This window comes from Lactuca saligna, chromosome 6 (assembly GCF_052625555.1).
Source record: "Lactuca saligna cultivar CGN05327 chromosome 6, ASM5262555v1, whole genome shotgun sequence".
Classification (NCBI taxonomy): Eukaryota; Viridiplantae; Streptophyta; class Magnoliopsida; order Asterales; family Asteraceae; genus Lactuca; species Lactuca saligna.
In genome coordinates, this window is record NC_136422.1 from 15,785,091 (window position 1) to 15,802,395 (window position 17,305).

Consider the following 17,305-nt stretch of genomic DNA (forward strand, 5'->3'; position numbering starts at 1 on the left):
AGGGTTTTGGGGATATCTTGTGTGTTTTTTTTTTAGGATTGAAGTTGTGGTTGAAAGGTGGTTTTCTAAACAACTAATTTTGTCGAAAAGAAGATGGTGGTAACCTGTTGAACTGTTGGCTAACCAAGGCAATGGCATTTTAGAATTCTTCATCATCATCATATTCAACATCTTCCTCATATGACTGCGGTGAGTTGTAATATTAAAGTGGGTAGGATGATTCAGCGGGATATGAGTATTGTGGGGTTTTGGTTTGTGGGAATGGAGCTATTAGGGCAAGTAGAAAACCGAGATCAACATATTCTTTCATTACTATTGATTCTTATGCCTGAAGCTCTCCATATAACTTCAATAATGACAAAGTATGAATCTTTCTATCACCTTGAACAATCATCTTTGTAGTAGACCAATGTCTTCCCAACCCATTAAGAAATTGAAGGTTTGTTTCATGTTTACTTCAAACTGTACCAACATTTGACAATTTAGTGATGATGAGATTAAAATGTTTGAATGAATCATCAAGGATTTCTCTCGGAAGAGATTTGAAGTTTTTAAACTCATTTAGGGTAGTGGTGATTTTCTTATCTTGTGTTTGTTCTGACCCTTGATAGAGGTTCTTCAGGACATCCCAAATTTCTTTTGTTGATTTGCAGTTCCTGATGATGTAGAAGTTGTCAGGAGCAACACCGCAGGAAATTTCCTAGAAAGCGATGGCATCATTCTCCATTTTGTCTAGATCATCTTTGGTTGGTCGATTCATTGCACCTTGACCACCACCAAGTCGAACTTGAGTACTATCAGCTTGAAGTGGAGTAAGAATAGGGACATGAGGTCCTTCTTCCACAGATGTCCATACATCTCTTCCAAGTCTTTTAAGATACCTCTCCATCCTTTGATACCAGTGATGATACTCATTTGCCACAAGTATTGGAGCTCTGTTTGAGCCTCCAACACTGTGGAAAATGTTTAGTGATAAAGTTTGTGCCATATTTCCTTTGTTTTTTTTTAAGAAAGATGAGCTTCAACAGTATAGAAGCCTTTTCAAAATCAGACTTGTGTTTAAAAAGCAACCACTTTGGCTTTGATACCAATTGTTGAGAGAAAAACTTTGGGAGAAACACTTGAACAAACGTTACTACAAGATTATAGTTGTGAAATAAGTTAATCTCAAATGATCATAAAAGCTCAACAATAATAAGAAGTTAGATTGTTAGACAGTTAGTTGCGGAATGAAAAGTGTTGAAAAGTAAAGAAGATGTAAATGAAAACAAGTTATATGAATTATACACCAAACTGATTCATAACGAGGTTTGCAATCAAACACAAGTTAGTATGTGATCAGTTTAAAGTGAAGGGGATATTCGATGATGATCAGTAAGATACAGATGTGAGAAAATTATCTTTATATTTCAAAGAGAGATCAAAAGATCATAGTGAAGAAGTGGTAAGAGGTGTTCGATACAAGAAGATAAGCACTCTATTTATTGAGCCTCTAAAAGTTACATCCTTGTTGGAGCATGGAAATGCTCTACAAATAATGAGTGATAGTTAGGTTATTTATTTCCCTTTATTGTATTGTAGGTGTATTTTTTGCCCTCCCATATAAAGGGAGAGTTGGTCATTTTTCTTAAGAGTGAACCAAAATGTAACTTTACTAGTAAGAGAAAGTGGTGGGATATCTCCCCACCTAGGGAGAGTTCTCTCTCCTACCCATGTGCTTGTATTGTTAAAGTTTATCTCATATCTTTTCTAATCTATGAAATTCTCATCATATGTTCTTCATGTTATATTTTTATACCCGTTAAATTTCGAGCTATTATTCTTCTGCATGCACTGATCGTCAAAATCGGTTCTAACAATTGGTATCGGAGTCGTACTTTGATGGTTCAAGGGACTAGTTCAAGGGAATGACTCTTGTTTGGTGATTATCTTAAAGAATTTTTCGAGTTCTTGCAAGAATTTTCGGGTCCAAACCAGAAATTTTTGATGAGTTTTTTATTTATTGGTGTTGATTCTTGCTTAGAAGAATAATTTTGTTGTTGATGTTCGTTCAAATTTTCTACAGGAAATCATGTTCTTGATGTTCTTATTATTTTGATGTTGAAGAAATGAAGAAAAATGGGAGAAGAAATTAATTTTATAGTCTTAAAAATGTTGAAGATTTGTTCTAGGAGATGTTCTTATTCTTGTAAGAAAAGACAAATTATGGACTTATTATTCAAAAAAGTGGAGAAAAGCACTTTATTTTGAAGATTTTTTTTCCAGCAACCTTTTTTGGTTCTTCACAAAAGGTATGATATTCATATCTTTTATCTTTAAAATTGTTTTTGTGAATCTTTATTATAAGGTGCTTGGACATGCTTAGTTGTTTGCAAAAAGCGTCATGTCTTTATTACTCTTTTGAGTAAAGAGTACTCCATTATTTACTCCCTCAAAAAGATAAAACAATGTGACTTTGACCCTTCCCATCAACCTTTTATCCTTTAAAACCTCCACTTTTTGCCTTTCCAATATCACTTTTTGACCCAAAATGCTTAAAAAAATCCCCTAACTAAAATATGAATAAATGGCCTTTCCGACATCATTTTTTCATAAAAAAAATAGCATTTTTCGTCATTTGTTCAGCCCTTCTCGGACCCCTAATCCGCAGCCAAAAACTGCATACGAGAGTCTCCTAAGAAGCCTCCCCGCAGCCCCTTTTAGGCCTTGGCCCGCAACCCCTCTCAGGCATTGGTACCGCAACCTCTTAGCCAAACCAAGAAGCCCACAACCTTATTTTCCCTTTTGGTCGAATTCATCGCCCAAAGTTTGCTGGCCTGCAACTTCGGATCTCCTGATGTCCATTGCCCTACCTCTTCCCGTCGGACTACATCGGCCTTACCTTCTCTTCTACCGCAGCTCTGAACCGCAATTTCGGACCATCTACTTACTGGAACACTTTGTTGACTGCAGTCTTCCCAATAAGACCAAATTCCTCGCTTCATCTTGCAGTCTACCAAAGCCACTCGCTTCTCCTTGCCCTCTCCACACCGCAGTCATCCTCCGACAGTAGGCCTCGTCCACCCCCCCCCCCCCCCCCTTCATCCGCACCCTCCCTCACTCGCAACCTCTCCTCTCAACTTCGTCCCTTCTTTCCTTAAGCCCTCCCTCTTCACTCTTTAGCTTTCTTCTTCCCTTCCTCCCTCTCCTTTCCTCTTTCCCTTCCTTCCCTCTTTCCTTCCTTCCTCCCCTTCTAATCAGCCTTCCTTTTTTTAAAAACCCTCTTATTTTTTTTAAACCATTTTTTCTTTTCATCCGTTTTTTATTATTTAATTTTTTAAATTTTTTTTAACACCAATTATTTTTATTTAGCCAATTTTTTTTAACACCAGTTTTTTTTAACGCCAATTTTATTATTTAGCCAATATTTTTATTAAAACCAATTATTTTTTTAAAAACCAATTAATTTTTTAACATCATTTTTTGCCACAAACCAACCTTGGATAGTCATATTGGTTCATTTCATGTCGATTATTTTGGAATACTTATATTATTTCCATGAAGATTACTCTATACAGCAGTCGGACTTCATATTATTCTTTGTGACGCTTGCATCGCAACAGCGATTGGTCAACAAAGTTGTTTCGCATTCTTCACTTTATGTGATTTTTATGACTTGTCGCTCTTGATCTTCGGTTGACGAATCATGTACTTTATTTTCTATTGAAGACCACTTCGAGAGTTCCGGCACCGTAGTTTGGATATTTTTGTATATTTTCAGCACAACAGAGATTATTTTTTCATGCAGAGATATTCTCCTTCGTATGGTATTTGTTCGAGCAGCCTCTAGGAAATGAATCACCCAGCTTTTGATGACCGTAGAGTATCTCTTTTACTCTATTTCTCGTGTCTTATCGAGACCCTTCATACATCTAGGAAGAGCCTGTCTTAGCTCGTGGTATCCGACACTCTCCATCCTGACGATATATGTATTTTTGATATCCGATCTTTGGTTATCAAAAATAGGGAGAGGAGGTTATGATATCATGCAGATATGATTTTTATGATTGTTTGAGTTTGGATTTTTGAAGACTTCTGAAGATGATGCTTTATTTAGTGATACAATGTGGCACCTATTTTTGGTCTTCACGGATCAAATTTTTGGCATTACTTGATGTTTCCCGATTCAGATTATTTATTATTCGGACTCTACCACAGGATAATTCTTTGTGTTTGCATCCGGTTCAGATCTTATGATTTTTCGATTTTGGATTTGTGATACTTTGAAGATGAAGATTATTTTGGCGATGTGACGTGACACTTATTTTTTATATTTAGATCAAATTTTTGGCATTGTTGGACCATGTCTTTGGACTCACGTTATTTATTATCCGGACATCATTTTTTGGATGATTCACATTTTTAGCAGGTTATTCTTTGAAGAATTTTGGTGTATTATGATTCGAGAACTCAAGATGTTTTTCAGACTTTTTGAAGCCGAAGTATTTCTTTTATAGGATCTTCTACTTACTCATGGTGATCTTCTTCTTGATCATGGCACCTATGACTAGTTTGAAGATTTAGATCTTGTTTTTCTACTTCATTGGTGGTGCTTTGAAGCCGAAGACCTTCATTGTTTAGAGATTCATGGCCGGTTTTAGACATCACAGACACTACAGAGTTTTAGAGACATTTCAGCATTTGGTTCTCATTATGTTTCATTTTATTACCACACTTGCTAGTCGGATTACTGTATTATAGCATTGTATCACTTATTGTATCTCTCATCATTTGTAAGCATTTAGGGAGAGAATGTTGTAGCATGGAAATGCTCTACAAATAATGAGTGATAGTTAGGTTATTTATTTCCATTTATTGTATTATAGGTGTATTTTTCTCCCTCCTATATAAAGGGAGAGTTGGTCATTTTCCTTAAGAGTGCACCAAAATGTAACTTTACTAGTGAGAGAAAGTGGTGGGATGTCTCCCCACCTAGGGAGAGTTCTCTCTCCTAGCCATGTGCTTGTATTGTTACAATTTATCTCTTATCTTTTCTAATCTATAAAATTCTCATCATATGTTCTTCATGTTATGTTTTTATACCCGTTAAATCTCAAGATATTATTCTTTCACATCCACCGATCGTCAAAATGGGTTCTAACAATCCTTGATAAACAAACAATAACCTACGGACTAACATGGCCATGCAAGGTCCATTGGATAAAGAAAGACTATCACGCTAAGTTAGAGAACGTAACATAATCTTCATTGTGGTAGAGAGATTGCGGTTCAATTCTTGAAACTGTGGTAGACACTTCATTGCGGTAGCGAGATAGTTGATTGTGGTAGTAGAAAGATAGTTGTGGTAGATAGAAAGTGATTTCGGATCTCGAAGTTTAAGAAGGTCACTTTATGTATCAACATGGGTGGTGGCGTGCATTGTGTGATTGGATTGTTAGTTTAGATGCTTGGACAAATTTAGTCTAAAAGTATAACCACCACAGCGAGGTGGTGGCCGCCGCCGTGATCCACCGTTGACCACCACTACCCGAGGTGGTAGAGGGTGGTGCCCGACTTAATTAGCATGATTTAACCTAGAAACTTAACCATTAGACTATTTGGCATGTTCTTAGGTTAGAAACCCTAATTAAGGTTTAGAAAACCCTAATTTTGGAAATGTGAGTTTTGGATTTGTTGGGACCCACGTTTGGACCGTTGGATATGGAATTTTGAATTACACCGGATCACAGTGTATGTTTGGTGTAATGGAGTGATGAACTTAATGGATTAAGTTCTTAACGGATTAAGTCCTTAATGGGTTAAGTAAGAACACTTAACTGTTTTCGTCATTTTATGTAAAAAAAACCCTAATTAGGTTTAGGTTGTTGTTGGGCCACTTCTTGGACTAAGTTATTGTTGGCCTTATTGGGCCAATTAGGAACATATTATGGACTAAAGAAATTATTGGGCTTTAGGATAAGGCCCATTGGAAAGGCTTGGGCCTAATTTGGAAAATTAGGCCATAGGTGGGCCATGATTAGGTCTTGATGATTATGAGATGTTGGACCCTCGAAATGCCAAGTTGTTGGACTAGAATAAATGTTTGGGCCTTAAGGTAAGGCCATGTAGAGGTTTGGGCCCAATTTGGAAAATTGGGCCATATGCTGGCCCTTGGTTGATTATTTGGCTTTTGGGCCTTCAGAGTGTGAGTTTGGGCCTTGGTTTTGAATCAATCTTGGTCGGGGGTAAAGTAGTCTTTTTACCCCCAAGCATGACTTATGCTTATGTATTGGAACCTAATTATTAATTGGGTGTTGTTTTGATGTTAACGGTTTGGGAATCTACCAACCAGCAGCTGGAGTTTTATTCGCGGGACTTCAACAGTGCGAGATGAGTCTCCTCACCATACCAATGGGTCGAAGGCACCAAGTTCGGCCCATTATGTGTTATGTGGTTTGCTAGTTGATTATGTGTCATGTGGTATGCTAGTTGATTATGTATGTGATATGCTAGTTGTCTTTGTGATACTTGCATGGAAGACCTCGGGGGGTTCCCGGGGTACTTAGGTGTAAGACCGTGGAGGGTCTCCACGGCATCCTAGGTAAAAACCTTGGGAGTTCCCGAGGCACTTAGGTGTAAGACCTTGGAGGATTTCCACGACATTCTAGGTAAAGACCTCGGGGGTTCTCAAGGCACTAGGGTATAAGACCTTGGAGGATTTCCAGGTCATTCTTAGTTAAGGCCTAGGGGGGGTCCCGAAGCATTGAGCTAAGACCATGTAGGGGTTCCCATGGCACCCATAGTAAGACCCCGGAGGGGTTTTAGGGCTTCCTTATATGCTTGTGTGCATGGCTTATGTTGCTTATGTGATTGATATGGCTTATGTGATTTATATGGCCTATGTGATTTATATGGTTTATGTGGATTATGTAGGGTATGCTCTAGGGAACTCACTAAGCTTCGTGCTTACAGTTTTGTTTATGGTTTCAGGTATCATCGGTTTGGAAAGAAAGGGTGTGGCTTGATCGCAGTGTACACACCTGTGTTTCCGCAATATATGATTTTGGGACGAACTCTGATAAATGTTTTTAATTAACCATGTTTTTGGAATGCTTTGATTTAGAAGATATTTATGTTTTCACTATGATAAAAATAAAATTTTTACCCTTGATTTTTGGGTCGTTACACTTTTGGATTTCGGTGGGAGTTGGGATAATATCTCCCTTTGGCAAAGTTTTTGTATAACAACAGTTATCACGCCAACATTGATCAACCTCCAATTGAGATACTCTATGGGAGGAAGTGCAGGACCATGATATGTTGGGGTGAGGTCAATCAGTGAGTCATGGGGAGTACTGAAGTGGTACTTAAGACTAACGAGTTGATTCAGCTAGTTCGGCGTATGCTTCATACAACAAATAGTCGGCTGAAGAGCTATGCCCACAACCCTTGATCAGATCTAGAGTTCCAGGTTGGGGATATGGTTCTCCTGAAGGTGTCATCATGGAAAGGTATCATCCGATTCAGAAAGAGGGGCAAGTTGGGCCCCAGATACATCAGTAATTTTAGGGTTTTGGCCCGGGTAGGCCAGGTGCTTATCGTTTCGATCTTTCTGAGGAGCTTAGTCAGATCCATAACACGGTTCACGTCTCTCAGCTACGAAAATGTTTGTTTGATGATTCCGCGGCAGTTCCATGGAGGATATTCATGTGGATGATCGTCAGAATTATATTAAGATACCGATTTCCATCATTGACAAGAAGAAGAAAACCTTGAGGAACAAGGTTATGGAGTTGGTAAAGGTGCAATGATAGCACAAAAAGGGATCTGAGTGGATGTTAGAAATGGAGGATGAGATGAGGAAGCCCTACCCAGGCTTGTTTGCAGCATCGGACTTCGAGGATGAAGTCTAATTCAAGTGGTGGAGATTTCTAACGGCAGTTTCTAAGTATTTGCATTATTGTCCTTGCTTTGTATCAATCGTGCATTTTGGTCCCAAAAACCAGGCATTGGGAATGGAATGCTAGGTGTTGGAACACCACGTGTAAGTTTGTAGACGCCATGTGTTCGCACGTAGAGGACAAACCCTAATTTTTAGGGTTTACAACCTATTTAAAGGCCATTATAACCTCAAAACATTTCTTATCTCCAACCTCTGTCCCTTATAGCCCTCATTTCGAAGCCCTAATTGTGTATGAGTGTTTTGAAGCCTTGGAGTAACATTCTGGTATCATTTTAGTGTTCATGGTGGAGAAGGAAGATCTTTGGAGTGTTGGTATTGCTCTCTTGCCTTTGGATCCGGACTCTTGGCATCTTGGAGCACCATTTGGAGCTATAAAGTTCATCTCTTGATGACTTCTTTTTTAGATCTTGCTTAAGTATAGTTTTATGTTCTTTCAAGCATTTTGGAGGGTTTAGAATCATAAAAATGCAAGCTTGGACCTTAATACTCTTCCATGCAAGAGTTTTGGAACTTTAGAGTGTGATTTAAGTTAGATTTTGGTGTTAGGCGCTTTGTAGCCATGCAAAGTCATAAAGGTTGCAACTTTATGGCTTTAGACGTTATTTTAGCATTGGATCTGAAGTTTGAACGTTAGGTCTTGAGCCATTAAGACCTTGGTTAAGGATTTAGGATTTTGTGGTTACACCAGGTGTTTGGGTTAGAACGTTGGGCGTTCGAATGTCAGGCGTCATTGACTGGATGCCAAGCATTCTCTCAGAAGCTCATTGGATCGATTTTGGGCCTTGGGGCATTTAGGGTTTTAGGCTTGGATTAGTTGGGTTCTGTGGGGAAAGGGGCAAAATGGACTTTTCCCTCAATATGATGAAGGATGAGTAGACCATTGGTATGGGATAAAACATTAGTTATTGATTGGAGTCGTTTCTAGATTATGTTTAGTGTGAGGAGTGGTGTTCGTAGCAGATCGAGTGTTGATTCAGCTATCTTCTGTTAGAGGTGAGTCTCCTCTCGGTGTTTAGCGGGTCAAAGGCACCAATGTTGGCCCATCATTTATTATCATTAGGAAGCTAGTTGTGTGTGACTCTTGCATCTATAGTATGTGATATGTTTACCGGGCGGGGCTCGATGTCAGGCAGAGCCTGATGAGTGTATTGTATGCTATTTCATAGTGATTCTTACATGAGCTTTATATGTCTATATTTATACCGGACGGGCCTGATGAATGTGATGAGGCAGGGCCCATCTCATATTATTGACAGATCTATTACAAGCGGGACTCAATGTTAGGCGGTGCTTGATGGTTGTTGCACATGGCCCATTGTATGTTTCATATGTATGACATGAGGCATTTTGGGGAGCTCGCTAAACTTCGCGTTTACGGTTTTCAGTTTATGTTTAAGATACTTCTGGATCGAAGGGGAAAGGCTCGGGCTGATCGCATCGTACACACCACGTTGTTCTGCATTTTGTGATTTGATGTACTTGGATGATTATTGATATATTCTGATTTTCTTTTATGGTTTTACAAACACGGTTTGGATGATGGTTTTACTATTATTAAAATGAAATTTTTGTCCTTGATGTATGGGATTTTACACCATCACATGCCAAGTAACGTAATATAAAAATTGCATGGACTTTTAATGTTGAGAACTCTATTTTGCTTGAAGTTTACTATTGTTTTCCAAACTCTGCGGCTGATTTTATGGATGTCTAATCTTCCTCCCTAAAAGAACTCATTACACATGCTTTCAAGGTGATCACACCTATAGGATCCGAATAGAAACAATAAGTAACAATGATAGCCTTACAAAGGTTTATATCACCAAAAGAAAAGTTAGAGTTACTTTTGGAATTTTTTTAATTGTTGGAAACTCAAGTTTCTAGTCATTTTTGCTCCAAGACACTCCAAGACAGGAAAGAGGGAGGGAAGCAACACCGTAATTTAGCCGACAATTCAGGGAGGAGATTTCATTATTATTCATGTCAAAGCTCATTATCTTGTTCTTGGAAATATTGGCTTTGAGATCGGACGCTATATGGAAGCATCTAAAAATATGGATAAGGTTTACTTGCATTGTCTTTCAACCATTCACTATGGAAAATAGCCTAATCTACCTATTATAAGATGGAGAGGTGTGAGTCGTTGGTGAAGAGGTTAAATCCTTTCTTCACGTCTCCTATAACATCCGCTCTACAGCCTGTCACCGTTATGTTGCAAATGAACGATGATAAGGGTCACCTTGACATACTCCTATCTAAGACTTTATATTATTTAGATCCATTGACAAGAATGACTACTTGTTTACTAAACACATGCTAAAATTTATAAGATTCAGTTCTCACAAATCCACATAAGAGTCATCATATTGTTCAAACATGGGTCAACTAATTTTTTCAAATTTTTTGTTAAGGTCAACTTGAAGACAAGCATTTTGTTATTTCTTTTCTTTGCTTAAGTAATAATTTCCTCAACCATGATGGAACTATTGCCGATATTCCCTCTACATATGTCAGGGACAAAGCATTTTAGCTACGGCATGTTGTCGATGTGTCTCACTCGTGTAAACTTTGGGAGGTAAAAATCGACATGTCGTTGAAAGCTAAAAATTTTCAAAATATATTTGAAACCCACCAACATCAACATGTCGGTGCATGATCATATATAGCAACCACATTGCATTGTCCTAAAATCTAAATGGTTCGTCGCTAATAACCAACTTTATTGTGGTGGGAATGCAATGTATCCCAAGGTTCGTAAATTTATATCCACATGATTTTGCTTTTATTTCAATTTGTCTATGTTCATGTAACATGGAATGGCATCTTGTAAAAGAAATCCCCATTTGGATAACTCCAACTTTACTTATACCCTCGTGAAAATACATACCAAATGTTCCTTGTTGACATAATGGACCAGAAACCTTTATATTCCTTGTGTAGTCATATATCATATGGCTCACCGAGAACAAACAATATCAAGGGTGAATCTTTTTACTTTTGGTATTTAAAAGTAAACATTTGTAATTTAAAATTTAAACTTTATTTTTATGAAATGAAGAGACGTATGAGAATCCATAAAAGTTGTAAAACCAAAAGTATATAGAGTTATAGACTCATATTCTTTCAAATCTGGAAAAAAGCATAAACTCCACGTTACTAATTTTGAACAGAAATCAAGAAACTCTCAAAAGGGATCATTTTCTTTAGCAAAATGGTAGTTACGTAAATACTCGAGCTGAGTAAAAGAATCGAATCACTAATTGTAATCCCAATCCACATTTTGCCAAGGTACCTTGTAAGCCATAATTCATCTGGATTTCTATTGTTCATCATGGATCGCTATATGCTACCAATGAAATGATAACAAAATAATAAAAGAAACTAATATATATGGAACTGAAAGCAGACAGACATAGCATTACATGCAATAGATGTTACACCATCCTAAGGAAATGATCTTCCGCTAGAGTTGTTAAGTCTTATATCTTAGACAAAATTGCAAAAATAGTTCCTGTGGTATGCATTTATTTGGGGTTTTAGTTCAAACCCCGATTTTTTTTTATTGGTGGTCCTTTTGATCATATTTGCTTGTGATTTTGGTCATTCGGAAAATTGAAAAGACTAAAATGTCTTTTCTGATATATTTTTTATATTTGTTGTATTTAATTTAAAGGAAAAAGAAAATAAATAAGTAATTTGGGCCCACATCTCTCTCTCTCTCTCTCTCTCTCTCTCTCTCTCTCTCTCTCTCTCTCTCTCTCTCTCTCTCTCTCTCTCTCTCTCTCTCTCTCTCTCTCTCTCTCTGCATCAAAGTTCATATTCTCCATCCAATTCACCCAATTGCAACCCTAAAACATTAAATATGTTCATAAACTGAAAATGATAAATACCCAGATCATATTCTCCATCCAATTCACTGCTTCAAGACGATGGACTGAAAGGAAAAAGGGAACAAATGAAGGGGAAAGAAAGAAAGACACGATGAGGTGGGCCTTAAGAACCTTAGTCGTCAATTGATTTTACAAGCATGTTATCATTTTGTGTTTGATAAATCTCCACCCCTACATCGCTAAACACTTCTGCACCATATCACCATCTCCATCATCTGCAATCCAAATTGAAACGGAGAAACCATGGGTTCGTGTTGGATTTAGAGTGTAAGAAGAACTTCATCAGAGCCAAGCAACACCACCGGAGCAAGGAAAGAATGAGCGAGACCACAAATTCACGCAAGGATTTAGATACATTGGAGCATGACCACAAAAAATTGGAAGAAGTTAGACCTATTTAGGGCTGCAACCAGGGGGTTTGGTTGGAGAAGATGAATTGGGGGTGTGGTTTGCTTCACCGTCGCCAGAAAGTTGCATCTAGATCTAAAGTCTTTGCCAATTTTTTGCAGCCACTTCCTTTTCCTTAACCCATGATTTCTTTCCCTTTGTATTGATCGATCGATTTATCACTCAGTCTCTTTTCCTTCTGCCGCCAAATTATCATCAGATCTTCGGTTAACACTGAATGAAGATGATCTTCTTTGATGTGTGTATGAGGGATAAGAGAGAGAGAGAGAGAGAGAGAGTGAGTGAGTGAGTGATAGAGAGAGTGATAGAGAAGGGATAGTGAGAGTGAGAGAGATAGAGATAGAATAATTGATGGTGGTGGTGGCAGATAGTGGTGGCTAACGGTGGTGGGTGGCTATGTGTTTGTGTGCTAAAGAAGAAATGACGAAAGGGAAAATACGATGGCATACCAGTTGAGAGAGAGAGAGAGAGAGAGAGAGAGAGAGAGAAAGAGGCGGGTTCGGTTTTATATATAATAATAATAATAATTTTATAAAAGTGAAAAAAAATAAAAAATAAATTCATTAAGGATATAATAGTCTTTTTAGTTTGAACAGGAACCAAAACTGCATGTAAACCAACTCAAAAGGACTATCAATAAAAAAAATCGAGATTTGAACTAAAACCCCAAAAAAATACATACCACAAGGACCATTTTTGCAATTTTGTCTATATCTTATTGTAGCTATACATTACCCAACATTAAGAATGAGTAATAAAAGCATTTTTCTTATAATTTTTAAATCTTTCTATATAAAAAGGAATTTTCTAGAAGGCAATTCTAATAATTAAAAACAAAAAAGCCCTACTCGGTAACATTAAATTTTGGTAATTGGTTTGACGTTCCACTCCATGAAAACATGCTTGAAGAATAGAATCCGAAGCCGTACACATACACTTGTGCATATCGATATCCAAATCTGCTTCCGTAGAAGATATATTCGCAAATAGGCCAACTTCTGCCTGCGTACCACTGTCAACTTTTCAAAAAATCGAACTCTGGAACCTAATATCAACATCGACACCACCCAAATACATTCTCTTTTCTCCACAATTCATCCAGAGATATCCCTATATATAACTCCCCATGCTCATCCACAATTCATACACAATTCATACAACAGATTAAAGGCAGTGATCACTTCAATCAGTAAAACTTATAACTTTTAGGTTCGTTCTACAAAGATGGATAGACTAAACAGAATCGTTTCGGAGAGGCCTGTGGTGATATTCAGCAAGAGTTCTTGCATCTTGTCCCACACAATCAAGTCTCTCTTCAATGATTTTGGTGTCAACCCAACAGTCTACGAGCTTGATGAGATAGCAAGAGGCCGAGAAATTGAGCAGGCATTGTCTGGGTTCGGATGCAGTAGCATGCCAATTGTGTTCATTGGTGGTGAGTTGGTTGGTGGAGCTAATGAGATCATGAGTCTTCAACTCAAAAGCGTTTTGAAGCCAATGCTCATCAGGGCTGGAGCTCTATGGGTTTGATTCGATTGATAATTGCAACAATTAATATTATGTAGGAAATAAAGCAAAGCATACTGAAACTACGGATAAGTAAAGAATGAAAAAAAGGATTATGTTATAGCTAGATTCATATCCTATGAGATGATATATACCACCAGGCTACTAGTATTAGGTTTTAGATCTTATCTCCACTATTGTCTCATTTTTGTTTGCGACGATACTATGCAATAATCATATATAATCCTACTTTAACTAGAATCACATTGATGTCCTAATTAAGCTTGTTTTTTTATGAAAAAGTTTTATGCGTTTGCTTGGTTGACTGTAGTTTACGCCACACTAATTAACACGGGAAATCAGGTATTGACATTAAGCAAAATATATGGTTATAAAACCATAAAAGTACTTGTGTTAAATTAATATTATCGACAACCCAAACATCACTGATCAAGCATATATACACAGTCCAAGCTTGCTGTTTTTTGTCTCCCCACTTCCTTCATCAAGCCTGATCCATATAGTAAAATGGGCATGTAGTGGATTTCGAATCTGTCGCTAAAAATGTACCATTAAAGTTAGCTACAGATTTTGATTCCGGCAGTGTATTGTATAAAAAGACAAGTTATTTGTTCAGTCACAAATGCCAAGTTTTATGGCTACAAAGCGTGTCATTACTCATTAAAGTCTGGGTCATAAACGAATATAAATGAATATAAGAGACATATGTCGTGTATTTACAATATGCATTTATGACAAACTATTTGTATGTCGTAAATTTTTGACATTTTCTTATAAAACATAACGATATTTTGTATATCATGATTTTTGATACTGTTTATATATATATATATATATATATATATATATATATATATATATATATATATATATATATATATATATATATATATATATATATTAAATTTATTAAGAAAAAACTATTGAATTAAGGTGTCTAAGCTAGTAACTAGATTGGTATATTCTTATAATTAGAATCAAAGTTCTTTTTAAGTTGCCCTCATGATTAGAAATAGCTAGAAATGATATTAAGAGAGGGGTGAATAATTTATTAAATTATTTTATGATTAATAAACAAATTAGAATTTGTGGGAAATTAATTTGTTAATCTATTATGTGATTAATATATTAACTGGAAATAGATAGTTGATTTGTTGATTTATTATGTGTTAAATAAATTAATATGAGATTAATTGTTAAATAATTGATTTGTTAATATATATGGTTAATAAATTAATAAGAAACCAATTAGAATTGATTAATTATTATTCAAAATTTACTGGAATTAATTAGATGCAAGTGGTGAATTATAATTGTTCAATACTTGAACAAAAGTGACAATTCTAGAAGCATCAATATCATAGACGGTTTTGTGTATTCCTTAGGGTTTCCAGAAGCCTCCTAGTTGTATAAAATGAAAACATTTGAATTATGATTAAATCTATTATTTAATTAATTTAAATCTTTCTTTATCTGCAAGTTATCTAAATTATAAATATGACTCATTGGCTTGCAATTTTTGTTCTCCACATTACCTAATGGAATGTGAATGAAATTCCCTTCATATCTCCTCTCTCCTCCTCATTCTAGGGTTTCTAGTTTTTGGTGTGAGCCATTAGAGATATCGTCTTTTTGGTGCTTGCTTTCCAAGGAACTTCAAGAGGATTTGATTTGATTATTTGCTATAATAATAAAAAGTTGTGTAACCCTGATCTTTATGTTATTTTTTATTTTCAGAGTCTCTCTCTACAGTTTCTTGATGTTCATAATTTATTGCTATCAATAGAGAAAATATGGATCATTTCTAGGTTGCATGTGAACTTAAATGTTTAAGTGTTTTTCCACCACATGATTTTTTTTAACCTAGAAAACTTATCAGTGGTATCAGAGCCTTAGCTTTTATTTAATTGTGCATAATAGTGAATTGATCAAAATTAGGATTTATGGAAATCAAACCATAAAGGCTTAAAATTTCAATGATGTCTAGGGTTTTTGAAACTCTAGCCTTCACCCTTATTTTCAAATTTTTGTTGGATCCCTTAGAGTGTTGGGTGTGGGCAACAGGGTTATGAAGCCAAATATCGCAACCTCACATTTAACATGTTATGCCATGAATTGGGGGTGGTGTTCCCATGCTATAACATGGTGTTAAGAGGAGAGATAAAGAAAGGAAAAAAGAAGGAAATAATCTAATTGGGTGTTGCCTCTCATACTCATTACCACATTTCATAACGCCATATCTCATAACTGGAGGTTGGGGCGGTGTTCCAGCCATTACCACGGTGTTCAGGTGCCTCCACATACGCAAAAACGCCCCTCCATGGGCCTGTACCAAGTAGTCTTAGGGTCTCTAGTTTACTTAATTATAATTTTAAATGCCTTAAATTTTGGATAATTAAAACCTAGTAGCCCTAAGCCCTTTATTTTCAAATTTTAGAAGGGTTATTGGATTCGGATTAAATTTGAATTATTTTGTTAATTGTTTAATTGAAGATAATTATTTAATCCCTAATGACTTAAATTTAAATTATTTTATTAATTGTTTAATTAAAGATAATTATTTAAATCCTTAATGATTTAAATTAAAAGACAATTGGTAAATCATTAATTGTTTAAAATTAATTATTATAAGTTTAATTTGAAAATTAATTTTAAACCTTAGTATTTTGAATGATTTTAAAATACACCTTATACTATATATGATTAAAAGTTTAATATATTATGTGTATAATACAAGTCAATCAAATCAATATTAGGCCTCATTCGCAAAGCCATACTCTAAGGGCTTACAAAATGACTTTCATTGGGTGTCGACTCTCACTCACCGCTCCTTTGTATGGTAGATGGTCGTTAGTTGAACGGATTTGACAGGACATAACCTCATTAAAAGTATGATACTATAAAGTACTAGAACCCACTTTAAAATTCCACTGTAGATACATTAGGAAAAATATGAAGTGTAAGCTAATCCATGAAAACACACATTGTTTTCTTTATGAGTTGTTAGTGGAGTGTGTGTTGTTAACCGGCGCACTAATTTGGGACTATAAAGAAAAAATAATGAAACGAATTGTGGTTATAATTGTTGATGGAGTGTGTATGGTCAACCGGTACATCAATGGGAGATAAGAAATAGATCGACGGTGTTTAGGCGGGTTTACATGGTTATTCACATCTTAATTGTGATCCTCGGCATCCCAGTCACGATTGGTAAAAGCATAATCGATGTTAAACATTGATAAGATTCAATGAATCTCAAAAAATCTAGGAGTTTCATGTGATTGAAATTGGTGAAATGTTCCACCTACCTAAAATATTCTCGAATTTGATTACGACATCCCTCTTTAAAGTTCGAATCGAAAATATTGATCATAATTTAAATTTGGGTTAATAATTAAGGATTAAAATCAACTAACTTGAATTCTTTCTTCTCCCAATATGAGATGTCAAAACAAGACAATGATGGTCTTCCTCATTTTTTGGAAAATGTTTTTCCTCAATCATCTCGATATTATGTTCCACATTCTGATCAACGTGA

The 17,305-nt window shown here is 36.1% G+C and overlaps 1 pseudogene; it reads left to right on the forward strand.

Moving 5' to 3' along the window:
• The first annotated feature begins 13,366 nt into the window (after positions 1-13,366).
• On the forward strand, positions 13,367-14,007 carry LOC145002231 (monothiol glutaredoxin-S4 pseudogene; annotated as a pseudogene).
• Positions 14,008-17,305: the final 3,298 nt, after the last annotated feature.